The sequence below is a fragment of the Canis lupus genome, chromosome 27 (genome assembly GCF_011100685.1).
Source record: "Canis lupus familiaris isolate Mischka breed German Shepherd chromosome 27, alternate assembly UU_Cfam_GSD_1.0, whole genome shotgun sequence".
Taxonomy (NCBI): Eukaryota; Metazoa; Chordata; class Mammalia; order Carnivora; family Canidae; genus Canis; species Canis lupus.
In genome coordinates, this window is record NC_049248.1 from 25,395,858 (window position 1) to 25,413,162 (window position 17,305).

At 38.2% G+C, this 17,305-nt stretch overlaps 1 protein-coding gene across 2 annotated transcripts in view; it reads right to left on the reverse strand.

The window, feature by feature from the left end:
* The window catches only part of ITPR2 (inositol 1,4,5-trisphosphate receptor type 2), a 472,751-nt gene that overhangs the window by 124,009 nt on the left and 331,437 nt on the right, over nt 1-17,305 (reverse strand). The window lies entirely within an intron of this gene.

A 17,305-nucleotide genomic window follows, 5' to 3' on the forward strand; every position in this document is an offset into this window, starting at 1 on the left:
ATAGGCATATGTTGTTTATTCCTTTTGGAGCTCCTTTGTGGGCCCTCTTGCGGCATCCGTTTAGAGTCTGAACGCCGAAACTGTCTGAATGCGAGCTCTTCCCTACCCTAATGAGCTTCGGGAAGGTTGATGTGTCTCTCCTTCCTGCCTCGCTCTCAGCGATCTGAGCGTGAAGGCCTCACTGCAGCTCCCAGACCCACTGACATTTAATTAGCACCATTGCTGTGATCCCAGAGCCTGCCTTCCCAGATGAGGACCATAAAGCACCACCCAGAGTGGGTACAAGCTAAAACAAAGCCCTGTCTGACAGATTAAGATCTGCTTTTGCAAACTGGAACCTGTGAGTATTTCCTATTAGCCCTTTACTGATACTGCTTTTAGGCAAGGCCACTGAGCTTGCAAATATAAATATGAGAAGCCTTAGGAAATCTTGGAGGGCATTTTAAACAAGACACACACACACACAAACACATACATCATTTCTGAAGAGCAACTGCGGTATATTGAGGGTATCAATAAAGTTGCTCACTGTGACAATGTAAGACAATGTGAGTCGTAATGGCTCCAGGGTTTATCTCATTCTCCTTCCCCTCCTAGAACTAGTATTTCACTTTCATTCTACATAAGATAGGAATCAGAGCAGGACACTGAGCGGCTTTGAATCACTGCTTCTTCCAAATAACATGCATTTTGATGTGTATCTACTCTTCAGGTAGTAATCCCACAGCCTCTTCTGTTTGCCGCTGCTCATTTGGGGTCCCCACCGCTCAACATGGATGGCTCTTGGTAAGGCTGTTGGTGACCTGCTAAGTGCCAAATCCTGGAATCAGATTTATGATTTATTCCACTGGTCCCACTTTCCTTTGTGAGTCTGCGTCCTACCTTGTGTTCACATCCCATTCCTCAGACCACCTACTTTCTTTTATTTTTTTTTAAAGATTTTATTTTTTAATTTATTTATGATAGAGAGAGAGAGAGAGAGAGAGAGAGAGAGAGGCAGAGACACAGGAGGAGGGAGAAGCAGGCTCCACGCAGGGAGCCCGATGTGGAACTCGATCCCGGGACTCCAGGATCGTGCCCTGGGCCAAAGGCAGGCGCTAAACCGCTGAGCCACCCAGGGATCCCCCCCACCTACTTTCTATACGTTTCTCCTCCTCTTTTCTTTTAAAGGGTGATATTGTCCAAAGTTTCATTCTTGGTCATTTACTGCTCTCATTCCAGCGGCTTTTCCTGGGAAATCTCAACTACATCCACCATTTCCAACAGCATGTGCACTAACATCTCTCTACATCAATCCCAAGCCTGACTCTCTTTCCTGAGAATCAAGTACACTTATACAACTGTATGTTGTACTCCTCCAACCTAACATCTCCTACGTTCTCAGATACCAAAGGTCTAGAAGTAAGCTGCTTCTCCTCCCATTCCACCTCCAAGCCTTTTCCATTTCCAATCTTGTGAAATGCACCTACCCACCCACCAACACTATACCTGGGAGTTATTCAAGACTCGCACATCATTTCCACTTTCCTCATACCATTCCCAGTTATTAAATTGGCCAGAGAGGAAGTAGCGCTTGGGCTAAGGTGGTAGTGACGGCTTCTCATTGCCAAAACTCTTAGCAAGATCTACACACCCTCCTCACCTGACCTGCCTACCTCTTCGGCCTCATTTATGGCCCCTCCCTCTTTTGCCCAACATTCTGGCCTTCTCTTCTTGCTTGGCCATTAGGGACTTTATATAAAGCAGTGAGAGAGACTCAGGATTCTCACATTGCCTTATAGGGCCAAGGAATATATGCCCAGAAAAGAGTCATGGTTTTCATTTGTTTGTTTTGGTGCAAGCATTTAAAAAAAATTTTTTTTAATGTAGGCTCTATGCCCAGAGTGAAGCCCAATATCAGGCCTGAACTCATGACCTTGAGATCAAGACCTGAGCTGAGATCAAGAGTTGAATGAGCCACCATTTATCAACTGAGCCACCGAGGTACCCTGCAAGCATGTTTAAAAAGATATCTTCTTGGGGGCGCCTGGGTAGCTCAGTCAGTTGAACATAGGACTCCTGATCTCTGAGTCATGAGTTCAAGCCCCATCTTAGGCATGGAGCCTGCACTTAAATAAAAAGATATCTTCTTGTTACTGAATAGCAGAGATTAATTCCTCTAATTTCTGAGACAGGGTGGGTTAACAGAAATGAGTTAGGTGATGATCAGATTAGCTTGGTATCTAGAAGGTGGAAAGCACAAAACGAGAAGGAAGGGAATGGAATAAGAAGAGGTCAGGTGATCTGGCTCTCAGATAATTAAGGAAGGAAGCTGAAGGGGTAGAAAGTGTGGAATAACTTTTTTGACACTATGACCTGCAGACAATTTGAATAAAAATTTGAAGAATTTATGGTAAAAAGATTTTTGGAGCTCTCCCCAACTTACTCAAAGTTTCTTGGGGATGGGGTCCAGGAATTTGATGCATACTACAATTTGAGAACCATTGCTTTTGACCTCAACTTTAAGACATGTTTTTCTCAAGTTGTGCATCAGAGGCAAGCAGATCCCTCTGACTAAATTTCTTCCAGTCTGATCCCTCATTCCAATTGCTTTTGCCTCCATGTCCCCCTCTTTTGCTTCTGTTCCCCTTGATTGATTCACACTCCTGTTTCATACTTGATTCATTCATATGCTCAATCTAAGGGATGAACATATGTCTTCCCCATCAATTCTCATTAATGATCAGGCTCTCCCACTGTTCACAGAACACTGAAATCACAGAATCACAGCGGTGGAAGGAAAGAACATCCAGTGTGTTCTCTTTTATCCACTCAGTAACTCTAAGTATATGTCTTTGGTGTGTGTGTGTGTGTGTGTGTGTGTTACACTCACATACAAAATGAGCTAAATGTTATAAATATAAACATGAAAAATACAAAGACATGACCTGTTAGTTCTTACTCATAAAGATATTTAAAATGTGGGTGGGACACAGGAAACTTTCTGACTGTGAAGATTATAAAAATATTCTAAAGCAGGGTCTGGTAAACTACAGCTTACAGCTTATAGGTCAAATGGAGCCTGCCACCTGTTTGGGTTTTTTTTGTTGTTGTTGCTGTTTTTCTTGTTTTTTTTAGTGAAGTTTCACTTTAACACAGCCATGCTCAATTGTTTTCATATTCTCTAAGGCTGGTTTTTTTTTTAAATAAATTAATTTTTTATTGGTGTTCAATTTACCAACATACAGAATAACACCCAGTGCTCATCCCGTCAAGTGCCCCCCCTCAGTGCCCGTCACCCATTTACCCCCACCCCCCGCCCTCCTCCCCTTCCACCACCCCTACTTCGTTTCCCAGAGTTAGGAGTCTTTATGTTCTGTCTCCCTTTCTGATATTTCCCACACATTTCTTCTCCCTTCCCTTCTATTCCCTTTCACTATTATTTATATTCCCCAAATGAATGACAACATACACCGTTTGTTCTAAGGCTGTTTTTACAGTAGAATGGCAAAGTTGAGTATCTGGAGCAGAGACAGCCTAAAATATTTACTATGTGACCACTTGCAAAATGTTGGCAAACCCTTTATAAAAGTAACACACAGTTTGCAGGTCTTACAGAGCCAACCAGATGTTTAAGTGGTGATACATAGATAAGTAAGATACATACATAAACACAGGTTTCTAGAAGATGGTTTTTGAACCAACCAATCTTATATCTCTAAAAATGATTTTATATCATCAACAACATAAATCTCCACAAGGGACTTTCCAGAACTTTCCCCTACTGTATAATTTCACATAACTACTTGGTTGTGACATAGAAGGGGGACTTTTTTGGTTCAGCCAAGGATAACTATTTCCCTTTCTGAAACTTGACATCCTGATTCAATACTTCATCTTCTAGAACTATTTTGTTACAACGATCTGTCATTTTTCCGTGCCTGTTTCTGAAATTAAAAATGTACGACACAAATTGTGGCCAACAGCCACAAAACACAAATGCTGAACAAGCTCATTGCATTACTAATAAGATTCACATACCTACATGAGTCTCTTGGCTCTTGAGTCAGAAAAAATTGTTTTCATACACTAGCTTAATATTCTAGCACTGTATCTATTGACTAGAAGATATTAGTTGGATCCCTCTGTCATGCCAGCCAATCTCACACTTCTGCAATGCATCTTCAGAAGAAAGTGTCAGCTATAGAGTATTTTTCTTTCATTTATGTTTAGGCTAGAAAAATGAATTAATCAATACACACATGTAGATACATGCAAGCGTGCGTGCGCGCACACATGCACAAACACAACACGTATGCTCAGAATATTACTTAGTCCTTTGACATTTGTGTTTTTATATTGGCTTATGTGTTTACTAACTGTATTTTCTCATGGGTTCACTTTTAATTGATTTATCTTTAAATATTTGCTAATAACGCCAGGGTACTAATTAGTGCATGAATAAAAAGTACAACCATTAGCATATCTTTTAAAGATTTTCAATAATGCTTTTGAGTTGGTGGATAGCTTCTAAAGCAGATTTCTGTGCCATTTGTTTTTTTTTATTATTGTTTTAGCATTCTACAAAATCGTTATTGTCTCATTAATTTTAGGGCAACATAAATAAGAAACAGTTTAGCAGAAATTTATGCTATGTCACATTTCAATAATATTCCCACTGAACTATTTTTTGGTACTTAGAGCCCCCCAGAATTTGGTAAGATGTGCCCTCCACTGCTATCTCCCACATCTGTACCACACTGTTTTCTCTGTCCCTATAATGTAATGTCTCAGAGCATATAACCTCTGCACACATATCATGGCGAATATCACCTCTACTTGTGCTCATTCTTTCCCTATGATGGAGAGGCAACCCTCTCTTTCTTTTGCTTATCTAAATCTCATCAATACGTAAGATTCATCTAAAATGTCAGCCCCTTCACAAAGCCCATTGCATTAACTCTAGCCAAGATCAACCTGTTTCCTTTCTAGTCATCTATAACACTCACTTGTTGATTGTAATATTTGCTCATTTGCTAACTCACTCAAAAGTATTTATTGTATCAAATACAGGTATTATGCAGTAGGCAATGCACACTCATGAATAAAACATAACTCCTGCCTTTATTGAATCTGAAGTCTAGCAGAGAAGACAAACAACTAAGCAGGCCACAATAACCCTGGGATATATGCAAACACAGTGTGCAATGGGAACACACAGGAACAGACCTGAATTAAAGCAATGGTAAGGAGCTCAGGTTCTGGAGTCAGAGTGTCTGGGATTGGTATCAAAGTTGGAAAAACTGTGGGAAAATCAAGAGTTCCATTATGGATATGTGAAGTGTGAGATGCCTGAAAAAACATTTAAATGCAGATCTCAAACAGCAGTTGGATGTACCAGTCCCATGTTCAGAAGAGAGGCCCACGCTGAAGATATAAATTTGGGACTTATTGTGGTACAGCTGGTGTTTAAAGTCATGTGACTGAATGAGATTATCTCGGGAGTGAGTGTCAATTGAGGAGACAAGAGATCCATGGAATGAATCCTAGAACACACTGACTAGAACACTTCTGATAGAAGCAGAGAGAGGAATAGGAACCAATGAAAGAAACTGAGAAGGGGCCAATCAGGAAGCAGAAACTCCAAGAAACCATGCTGTGTGAAAGCTAAGTGAAGGAAGTATTTCCAGAAGAGGAGAGTGACCAACTGTTAAATGTTAGTAACAGGTCAAATAAGATGAGGAATGAGAGTAAATTAAATTTAGCAGCAGTCGCTGGTGACCTCACCAAAAGCTGTTTCGGTGCCATCCTAGGGATGAAAGCCTGGCAGGGATGAATTCAAGGGAGAATAGAAAGAGAACTGGAGATAGCAATTGTGTACCAATCTTTTGAGAAGTTCTAGTATAAAAGGGAGCCAAGTTATGGCCCAGTGGACTAGGAGGTTTTAGAGAAGCAGATTTGCATGCTTGAATGCAGAGCAAATGATGGAATGATCGAGTATAGAAGGAAATTGTTCTCTCTCTGTTCCTCTGACTCTTCCTCTGACTCTCTTCTCCCCTTCATCTGCCACAAGCTCAATTTTCCCGGGCCTACTCCTAACCTGAGACCCCAGAGCATCCCAGATATACATCTTCCACAGAACCTGGCACACTGTGATTGTTTTTATGTCTCCCTGTAATTACTGGTACATTTCACAAGGGTAGAGACTATATCTCATTTTTACACCTTCATCTTCATGTCCATAGTCCAAATGATGTCTGTAGAGTATCTGCCCCCAAAAGGAGCACATAATGTGACCACAGGAGGGAGATATCCCCATGAAAATGTAAACTCATTGATGAGAGAGATTTTGTTCTGTCTGATCACTACTTTATCCTCAGCACTGGGGACAGAGCCTGGTTCTTTTTTTTTTTTTTTTTTTTTTTTTTCAGAGCCTGGTTCTAATAGGTAACCAATAAATATACTTTGAATAAAGAATCAATTAAGAATGAGTTTAGGGGCGCCTGGGTGGCTCAGTTGGTTAAGTGTCTGCCTTCGGCTCAGGTCATGATCCCAGGTTCCTGGGATGGAGCCCCTGCTTAGCGGGGAGGCTGCTTCTCCCACTCCCTCTGCCTGCCTCTCCCCCAGCTTCTGCTCTCTCTCTCTGTCAAATAAATAAATAAATAAATAAATAAATAAATAAATAAATAAATAAAATCTTAAAAAAAAAAGAATTCGTTTAGCTGAGGGAAGTCATGAAAGTAATTCTGATGAGTCTTAACCTTTATGGAGCAATTCTCATGCACCAGGCTTTGTGCAGATGCTGGATGCATGTGCAGAAATGTTTGTTGAAAAAAAAAATTTTCAGGGCACTTGGGTGGCTTAGTCGGTTAAGCATCTGCCTTCGGCTCAGGTCATGATCACAGGGTTCTGGGATGGAGTCTCACATGGAGCTCCCTGCTCAGTGGGGAGCCTGCTTCTCTCTCTCCCTCTGCTGCTACCCCTGCTTGTGTGCTCTCTCTCTATCAAAATAAATAAATAAAATCTTAAAAAAAAAAAAGAAAAAATTTCAACCTTTATATTACATTAAAATTTTAATTGAAAATCTGCTAACCTTTTTTACTACAGAGTATGCATGGCAACAGGATACAACAAAGTTTTTTTTTTTTAAATCTGGTATCTAATAGGCATTTTTTATTTCTAAATTATATTAATGAGGAAGGCCTACTAACCTTTATCTGTCATACCACCCATAATTAATATTACTACATAAGAGTTCCCTCAATAAATTCCTTTTCGAATGAAGTACAAATAAATTTTGTGCTTCATTAATAATCAATATGGGTGGGTTGGATTTTTTTGCATTATATATGAATCATGTAACTAGTATTTCTCTTTTTACCTTGGTTGCCAAGAAATATAGAATAATAATGCTCAAAGTAACATTAGTTAATAATCATGTATTTTATTACCTCAAACTGCTTTGTGAAGGCAACATAGAAAAATATCTTTTGGTGGAGGGGAAAACAGTTGATCCTGGATTTCTTCTTAGAAAAGAAAACTTGCAATTATGTTAAATTTTCAGGCAAATTTCCTTTAGGTGCCTATATCTCTACGTATCTGTTGTCAAGACTAACAATGGTGGTTGTTTTTTTCTCCACATAGCTGGGCAATTAGGTTAAGTTTATTTTCTGAGATTTTAGAAAGATAATATCTTCATATAAAGAAAGTTTTTTCGGGGATCCCTGGATGGTGCAGCGGTTTGGCGCCTGTCTTTGGCCCAGGGCGCGATCCTGGAGACCCAGGATCAAATCCTATGTCAGGCTCCCGGTGCATGGAGCCTGCTTCTCCCTCTGCCTGTGTCTCTGCCTCTCTCTCTCTCTCTCTCTCTCTCTCTATCTCTCTGTGACTATCATAAATAAATAAAAAATTAAAAAAACATTAAAAAAAAAGTTTTTTCAATGAAGTTCACATTTAGGGAAGTTTCTACATTATCAAAGTCTGAAGTGACTTTATATACCTATTTTCACAATAACTGCTGTACTCCCTACCCTTCAAGTTTATCTATATTCGCTTTTGATTATAATTCAGAAATGCTGAACATTATTCATCCCCAAGGACTAAAAAGCAGCTCTGTACATTTTTTTTTTCCAATCTGGTGTGTTCTGCAGAACTGTTTAGAAATTGCTGCCTACTATGCTGTCCTCTCCCTTCCATGGATTCCTTTTAGAATTAAATATTGGCAAAAGGTGGTCATTAATGAATACTATAGATATTAATTATATTGTGCATATTTTTTCACTCTTGGTTAATAAGAAGCTGAGTGCTATCAATAAAGCAGTAAGAATATTAGCTGAGACCCTTAGCATACTTAGATTCCTTTTCCTTCTCAAGGCTTTTGATCTTTAATTCTAAGTCTAATTATACAAGTGCATTTCTTACTCAACCTTGAATTCCTTTCACAAGTAGGTAAGGTATAAATAAATACAAAAATATCCAGTAGCTGGTTTCTCCATTACATTATTTAAAACATAATCTAATCCAGTAGAGGAGCCATCATGGTCCAACTATTCTCTAGTGTCCATAGAAGTCTCTGAAAGTTTACTCTGAAAACATAGTTGATGGATACCCCTCAAATTTTATAGATGAGAAAGGTGAAATCAGAGAAGTTGAGCGATGTCATCAGCTAACGGAGAAAATACAGCGTGCAACGGGTGAATAATAGCTAAGCTATTTGTACAGTATTTTAGCCAACATGTTATGAGCTACAAGTGCCTCTGTGAGCTGAAAAACCCAGCTGTGTTTTCTACTTTCTGCACTACAAGCAATAATAAAGATGAAGTAATTGTAAGTTAGTTAAAACCCTTCAAAGATATTAAAGATGGAAGTTATGTATCCAATTACAAACCCATCCTTCTGTTTCTACAAATAAAGTAAATGAAGCAATGCTGATTACTATATATTAGCATAAGAAAATAGAAGCCCCAAAGAGGTGAGTAGAGAAGTCTCTAAGGAAAAACATTTTAAGTAGTCTGAGTAATATATACACTTCATACCACTTCAGTATAAATTAAAATTTAGGCATTTAGAATATGTATATGCATATCCCTTAAAATGAATATAGCTCAAGGAATTGCAGCTATGAGATTAAATTCTTAAGGAAAAGAAAACGGATGAATGAGGACTATCAGGACATCTAGCAAATTCTTTCAGCATGACATAACATAAAGAATCTTAGTCCAACAGGATGGCTATTCCTACTATGCTTTCTCTCTCTCTCCTGAAAGGAAAAAAAGAGATACTGGACAGGGACAGGGTAACAATCCAAGTATCTAAAATATGGTAGGAAATGCTGTGTATTTTTCTGTATGGAAAAAATATATATAGAAGCCTCTCCGTCTGATAGCTCTAGTTTTCCTAAAAGACTTTGAATTCAGTGGATAAAGTTGAAATAAGAGCAGACGTAAGGAGGAGCCAAAGACACAGCAAAGGCCTTCTAAGTTGCTAGAATTCAGATTGATGCTCTAACAATTATGTCACTCAGAAATAAATACATATCTAGCAAACATGAAATGTTAAGCAGAAAAATAATTGCTTCCACTGAACTTGGCTTCATGATCCTTATACCAAACTAACAATTACAGAGTCCAATTTCAATCCATTTCCTGGATTGCATTTTTATTGCTCCCATTAACCATGAATTTGAGAGGTCATATAAATGGCAGTAACCCAAAGATTCTTTGTTGCTTGGTGAAAGATACGTAGGTGCCTATTAGAGGATTTAAATCTATTGTGTCAAGTATTTTTCCTCTAAGATATTCTTCTTTGTGGAAAGTTTCCTTTTCTTTCTTTCTTTCTTTCTTTTTTTTTTAATGAGGCCTCCTGGGTACCTCAGATTTGGAGAATATTAAGTAGCCAAGACCTATACACATGAAACAAAGAACAATACTAGGATGTTACACAGCATAAGCTGTTGTGAAAGTATGTATGCAGTTTTGAGTTGAACATAACAGATGGAAGAATTAATACAAAGAAAAGATCATTGTTGATTGGAATTCATCTAAGAAATGGGGTAGGTTGGTCTCAATTTGGATCTTAGAAAAAGTAAGGAAGTACTAAAATGAGTTTTAAGAAAAGGAGGAGATATTTTATTAGTTCAGAGGTGGTATCAGGGACATAAGTAAGAAAGTGCCTGGCATGAGGAAGATACTACAGGGCTCTATGTATGTAGGGTTTGCTGATATGATTGGTAGAGACCACTCTACTGAATTAAAAAGCCCATAGGAGTTCCATAAGAACCTTGACAGCCAGCATGCTAATATCAGTTTGGTAGGCCTTTCTTAATCTTACCTAGTGTTTGTATTACATAAAATTATTATCAGCCTGCATACATTATTGTAAGAAATTATTCCCCAAACTCTTCTTAAGTATCTACTATATGACAAGATATGTAGTTGGCATGAGAGCAGAAAAAAAAAATTTGTGCCTGTGCACACAGAATTTATACTCCAGTGGAAAAATTTATCATTAATTTTGATCAGGATTAAGGATGATAATGATAACAAGAAATTATCTTTACTTAGCTTTTTAATTCTAATACTTAAGTTATAAAGACTAAAGTTTTAGAGTATTTCATGTCCTAGTCATTCATTCCTTGATTTATTTTTCATTCATTCACATTTCATTCATGCAACATTTATTAGATGCCTATAATCAAGGTCTTCACAGTTATCAAACATGTTGACTTAACTCAAATTATTATAATTCATTTCATATAAGACATTAGTAGATACCACACAAACACCCTACCAATAATCCCAAAAGAAGTTCCTTTCTTTAAAATATCTATAGCACGTTTTGGCAGAGGTTGTTGCCTCTGATGAAATGTTCTCCCCCTTCCTTCTATCCTTCAAGATTCAGTCCAAATGTCACCACATCCATGAACCCTCTCTTGACTCCTAGGGAACATGTGTCTCATGAATGCCTGTCTTGAGCACACCACCATTTTAGTAAAAGCATATTAATCGTAAGCTTCTGGATAGCATCTTTTTTTTTTTAAAGATTTTATCTATCTATTTATTTATTTATTTATTTATTTATTTATTTATTTATTCATTAGAGACACACACACACACACACACACACACACACACACACAGAAAGAGAAAGGCAGAGACACAGGCAGAGGGAGAAGCAGGCTCCATGCAGGGAGCCCGATGTGGGACTGGATCCCGGGACTGCAGGATCAGGCCCTGGGCTGAAGGCGGTGCTAAACCACTGAGCCACCCGGGCTGCACCTGGATAGCATCTTTATTCATATTTCCATTTTAGCAAGTAAAATGATGCCTAAAGCAAGAGGTGCTCAAGAAATGTTCTTGAATGACTATCTTATAATAAATGAGCCTCAGATGCATTGTATATGATTATTATAATCGAGTGCTAATAGCTGGTTGTGGATCTAGCTACACAGGTCTTTTGTTCCTCTAAACATGTCAAGCTCATTACCACTTTCAAGCCACTTTTTGGGATGTCTCCCATACCTTTCCATTTCATACTGCTGGCATTTGCTTTCTCACTTAGAGCAAGCTTCAATTTCAGCTCCTCTGAGAAAACCCTCCTAATCTCCAATCTACAAGAGCATTTCATAACTTTTTTATCACACCCAGTTCTCACTCACTGCAGGGCTTGTATCACTCTCCGCTGTCTTTCTGGTGGACTCTTCATTGCTCCCAGTCAGAATGCAAATTCCCTGAGTGATAATCTCTTGTTAATAGTCACTGCTGTACTCCTAATATCTAGCATAGTGCCTGGTATCTAGTAGGCACTCAAAAAATCCATGCAATTGAACAAAGAATAAATGAGAAATTTGGATCCTCTGGTCCATAAGTGGCAAACCATAGCTCATGGGCCACGTTCCACTTGCTGGTAAGTTTTGTTTGGATCGCTCAATGTTTTCAAAAATATCAAATGATTTGTCAACTTTTAAAAATTAAGAGATTTTACATTTTTCAAAAATTTCAAAATTCAGATTTCTTTTGAAATATTGAAAGAAGTGGAAATCTAGGGCCTATAATCCAAATTGGAAAGTCAGCAGATGTGAGTAATGGCTGCCTACTATGGAAAAGGATCACCAGACTGTCCCAGCCTCACCTGCTCCCCCAGGGCTCATTCACATGCCCTGTCTGACCCTGAAAGTGGTCTGAATTTGGCCCTGACCTCTTCTGCTGAAGCTCTCTTTGTGACCTGTTCTCTACAACACACTCATATGACTCCTATAAACCCTGCCTTCATGGACTTCTCTTACTACTATATCTGGGACTGCATCTTCACAGATAATTTAGCCCCAGAAATTACCTTAATATTTTTGCATTATGACATAGGAAGATTATATAATCAAATACTTAAATGAATTCATTATACACCAGAAGAAAATCTAGGTGAATGTTTAAGAGATCTCACTGGGGCAGGGACGCCTGGGTGGCTCAGTGGTTAAGCGTCTGCCTTCAGCTCAGGTGTGATCCTAGAGTCCTGGGATCAAGTCCCACATCCGGCTCCCTGCATGGAGTCTGCTTCTCCCTCTGCCTATGTCTCTGTCTCTTTCTTTCTCTGTGTCTTTCATGAATAAATAAATAAAACCTTTTTTTAAAAAAAGAGAGATCTCAATGGAGCAGAAGAAACCTATCATTTAAACATTAGAAAGCAATTAATCAGGAAGAAGTAGATATAACTACTATGACTAAGATTTGTTACTGTTAATTAAAATTCATGAACAAAAAAATGAACCCTCTCAGAAGAATGGATAAACACATTTTCAAATAATTCACTCACAAAAAATAGAAATACTAAATAACCTTAAAGAGACTATTTTGGGGCACCTGGATGACTCAGTTGAGTGTCAACTCTTGGTTTCAGCTCAGGTCATGATTTCATGGTCGTGAGATCACCCTGTGTCGGGCTCCATACTCAGTAGGGAGTCTGCTTGAGGTTCTTTTCCTCCTGCCCCTTCCCCCACTTACTCCCTCTCTCTCAAAAAAGAAAAAAAAAAAGAGTTCATTTTACAGGTAATCGAAAAAAAAAGTGAATTAAAATGAGGTCTCCTTTTATCTATAATTCATTAATTCATTTAACAGACATTTGTGAAGTGGTCACTATTTCCAAATACTATAAGTTTGGCAAAGATTTTTTGAAATAGTAGCAATTTTAGGATTCAGTAAGATTAGTACCAACACACATTGTGGAAAACAATTTTCTGATATGCATCAAGAACCATAAAATAGTTACTATCCTGTGACCTAGTAATTAAACTTCTTGGAATTTATCCTAGGGAAGTAATCAGTGTAGTAGACAAAGATTAATGTATAAGGATCTTAATCATAGCATAATTTATAATATCAAAAGCATTAGAAACCTAATGTCCAACAATAGGAGTGATTAAATGAATTATGGTACATTCAAATGATGAATGATTATGCAGACATTAAAATTATGTTTTCAAAGACTATTTAGTGACATAGGGAAATTGTCATGAAAAAAATGTAAAAACCTGTATTTTAAAAATAATTTCAGATGGCCAATTAAAGTGATCCATTCTTTCTTGCCTTATGAGCCAGGAGTTAGTTTTGCTTTCCGTAAGCTTGCTAATTAATAGTCCTTTCCATATACATCTCAATTCTGGTAGGTATTAAAATAAAGGGTCTTAAAAAAAATGAAGGGTCTTATATGTTCACTGAAGCATTTTTCACAATAGTCAAGATATGGAAACAATCCAAGTGCCATCATTGGATGATGCATAAAGAAGATGTGGGGTGTGTGTGTGTGTGTGTGTGTATAATGGAATATTGCTTAGTTATGAGAAAGAAGGAAATCCTGCTGTTTGCAACAACTCGGATGGACTTTAAGGACATTATGCTAAGTGAAATAAGCCAGAGAAAGACAAATACCATATGATCTTTTATATATGGAATCTAAAAATAGGAAGACAGAGAAACAGAGAGTAGAATGATGGTAACCAGGGGTTAGAGTCTGGGAGAAATGGGGAGATTTCGGTCAAAGGGTATATGCCTCCAGTTATGAGACTAATAAGTTCTGGGGATCTACTGCACAGCATGGTGACTATAGCTAATAATACTGTAATCATATACTTGAGTATTGCCAAGAGAGTACATCTTAAATGTTCTCACCAAAAAGGAAATGATGCAAGGAGATGAAACTAATGCTATGGTGGTAGTGATTTTGCAATATATAAATGTGTGAAATCAACACATTATGACCTTAAACATACACAATATTATGTGTCAATTATATCAATAAAGCTGGGAGAAGATAAAATAAAATGTTTTTCAGAGAGAAAAACAGAAATTGCAAAAAAGCAGTATGTTTAATACATGTTAAACATAATACAAAGTACTGAAGAATGTCCTAGATTGCAGGCAGTTGACTATTCTATGGAAAGACAGGAATAAAGAGAAGGAACAGTACGAAAGCAAATTATAAAAGAATAAGATCACGGCAGAAAGAGGAGGCAGAGATGTGTAAGGAGAACATGCGGAGGACAGAAAATCAAAAAGGACACATAGCTGAATTTTAAGGAAATGTTCTGCACGCCCTATAGTATTAGAACTTAAGAAATTCCCTTTTTGATGTATTTATAGTTTTATGTAGATCAGACGAGACACTTACAAGAAGCAATATTTGTTTCTTGTAACACCAACCACAGGAAGGGCCAAAAAGGATGTCATGGTAGAAAAAGCAGAACTACCTCACTACCATGAAAAGAATAACAACAAAAATTGAAAGTCTGAGTGCACCAAAATAAACCGTCTGCACAAAAGATGATTATAGTAAAACAAGGAGGAAGTTAAACCTTGGTTTTGGAATTACTGGACTGTGCAAAGGCAGAAGCCAATCTGCATGGTCATCAGCATTCAGGAGACAAATAATTCTCACATTCACAATGAAAGCAGCAGGGTGGGCTTGACCGCACCCTGGGAGCACAGCTATGCGGCTGCTCCTGAAGCCAAGTGCACGACGCCTACCCTCTGCGTTTGTGCTTCGCTGTGGGAGCTGTTTGGACAAGCAATTCATAAGGGACTCAGCAACCATGGTTGGCCTCCCAAGAAACCAAATATAACATGCCGGCCTAGACAAAGCCAAAGGAGCCACTCGTGGAAAGATCAAAAAAGCACAGTTCGGCTCTCTTCTATGAGTGAAAACTGAATTTTTTATATACATAAAAAAGGTGGGAGGAGTCACTCAAGAGAATATATCTAAAAGTAATAAGGTAACAAGGTTCTGTGTCACTCTAAGAAAATAGCTGCTTAACTCCACACTGTCAGTTACATACACCATTCCATACATTTTGCCATTCCTACCTCCTTTTGAGTTCCTACAAGAATGCACATGGACTCGCATTTCATACTTATTCTTACAATTTAATCACAAGGCTTACAGTGTTCGGCAATTCAGAATCCCCTTCTTCCTGATAAGCAATCTGATGTACTCTCTCTTCTTGAAGTGTGGCTTCTTTTATATATTTCTAGATTGTACCATCCCAGCTCTGAAAACTATTGTTTTTTCAACATTTTGGTTTTGCAAAATTAAGAAACCTCTATATTTCCATTCAAGACATTTCACATCCATAATCTTAATCTATTTCGGTAAATTGTATACTCTTGTGTTTTTGTTTTTTTTTTTACTACTTCTGAATTCCCACTCCTTGGACTTGGGCAACCCCATAATCATCTGAATCTAATCTAATCTCTCCAAGCACGGTCATAAACTTAAACCCATCAAGATCATTGGCCCTTAGGCCACCTGTGTTTTTAACTTCTTTCATATGTCACATCATTATCTTTCATTCTATGACCAGCACTAGCATTCTTTATCCTCATTCTCCATTCTTCTCAACATCCTCCATAGTCTCTTTTTAGAATCAAAATATTCTTTGCTCTTATACTTAGTCTGCTTAAAAATGAACGGACCTAAAAAGTCTTTTCTTGACCTCGACGTTTTTCCTGTTCCGCATATTGTACTGGTAATCTGAGATTGCATTTTTAAACCTCCTCTTCATGGATGTGGGTGATTGGCTCAAACATTTGCCACTCCACCGATTCCAAGGCTGACTTAGCTGGGCTGGTTGTTCATTTCCTGCTGAAAGGCTGCAGGGTCAGGACGTGTTCGTGTAGCTGCTCACTCGTGCAAAAGGGGACAGCCTCCCAAGACAGAGCAGGACTAGCTTTTAGTCAAGAACACATGGGTGGCTGAATTCCCCTACTTCCTTTTCACTAAAATTCTCACTGCTCACTCTAGCCCTCTCTTCCTTGTTGTTTTCCTTCCACAACGCTACAGCTTCTGAAATAACTCCTTGCCCATATACATGCTAGGCCATCAGTTTCTCTCTTCCTCCTAGAAGCCAAATCGACTTTTATTTTCAGCCTGTAATTTTTTTTCTTCCCACTTACATTCGATCTTTAGTCATTCCTTTCCTAGATATGTTGACTCAACTCCTGTCACTTGAGTTTCTCTCTCTAAAACGATACCTTTGGGGTGCCTGGGCGGTTCAGTTGGTTAAGCATGTGCCTTCGGCTCAGGTCATGATCTTAGGGTCCTGGGATGGAACCCCACATCGTAATAGAGCTCCTTGCTCAGTGGGGAGTCTGCTTCTCCCTCTCCCCCTGCCATTTGTGCTCAATCTCTCTCTCTCTCTCTCTCAAATAAATCTTTAAAAAAAACAAATGAAAATAAAATGACACCTTTTCTACCTCCTAAATCTCTGTGTCTACTTCCTCCAACCTGTCTCTCATTCTGGCTTTCAGTTCCTCAATACCTAAAATTCTCTTTTATCTTTCTAGCTATAACCTATCAGCCTTTAATCTGTTTCTGGTCTTATATATGCATTTTGCTATGCAATGAGAGACTCAAAGATCTTCTCAGTAATCAAACTGTATTAAAAAACCAGAGCAGTTTCTTTTGTTAATATATTCTAGAATCGTACTCCTTCCTGGAATCTTTTGTAGAAATCACAATCGCATTTACATACATTACACAGTTATACACAGAAGAAGAGAGCAAGAAGTGTCTAAAGAGCAACCTCTTAACACTTTAAACTGATACAGTGTCCATTATATCTCAATAAAACTGGAAAACTAAAAAAGTCAGAATAAATAAATGTACTTTATATCTAATAATGTTCAATTAACTGGTAGCTGTAAGGGGAAGAAGGAAGAGGGAGAAGTGGACAACGTGAGAAAATGACTAGAAAGAAAGGCTGGGAAAGTCTACAACATTATGACTGTAACCCGTAAAAAGGAAGGAGTTACTATGCACAAAAATCAAATTGGCACTGTAC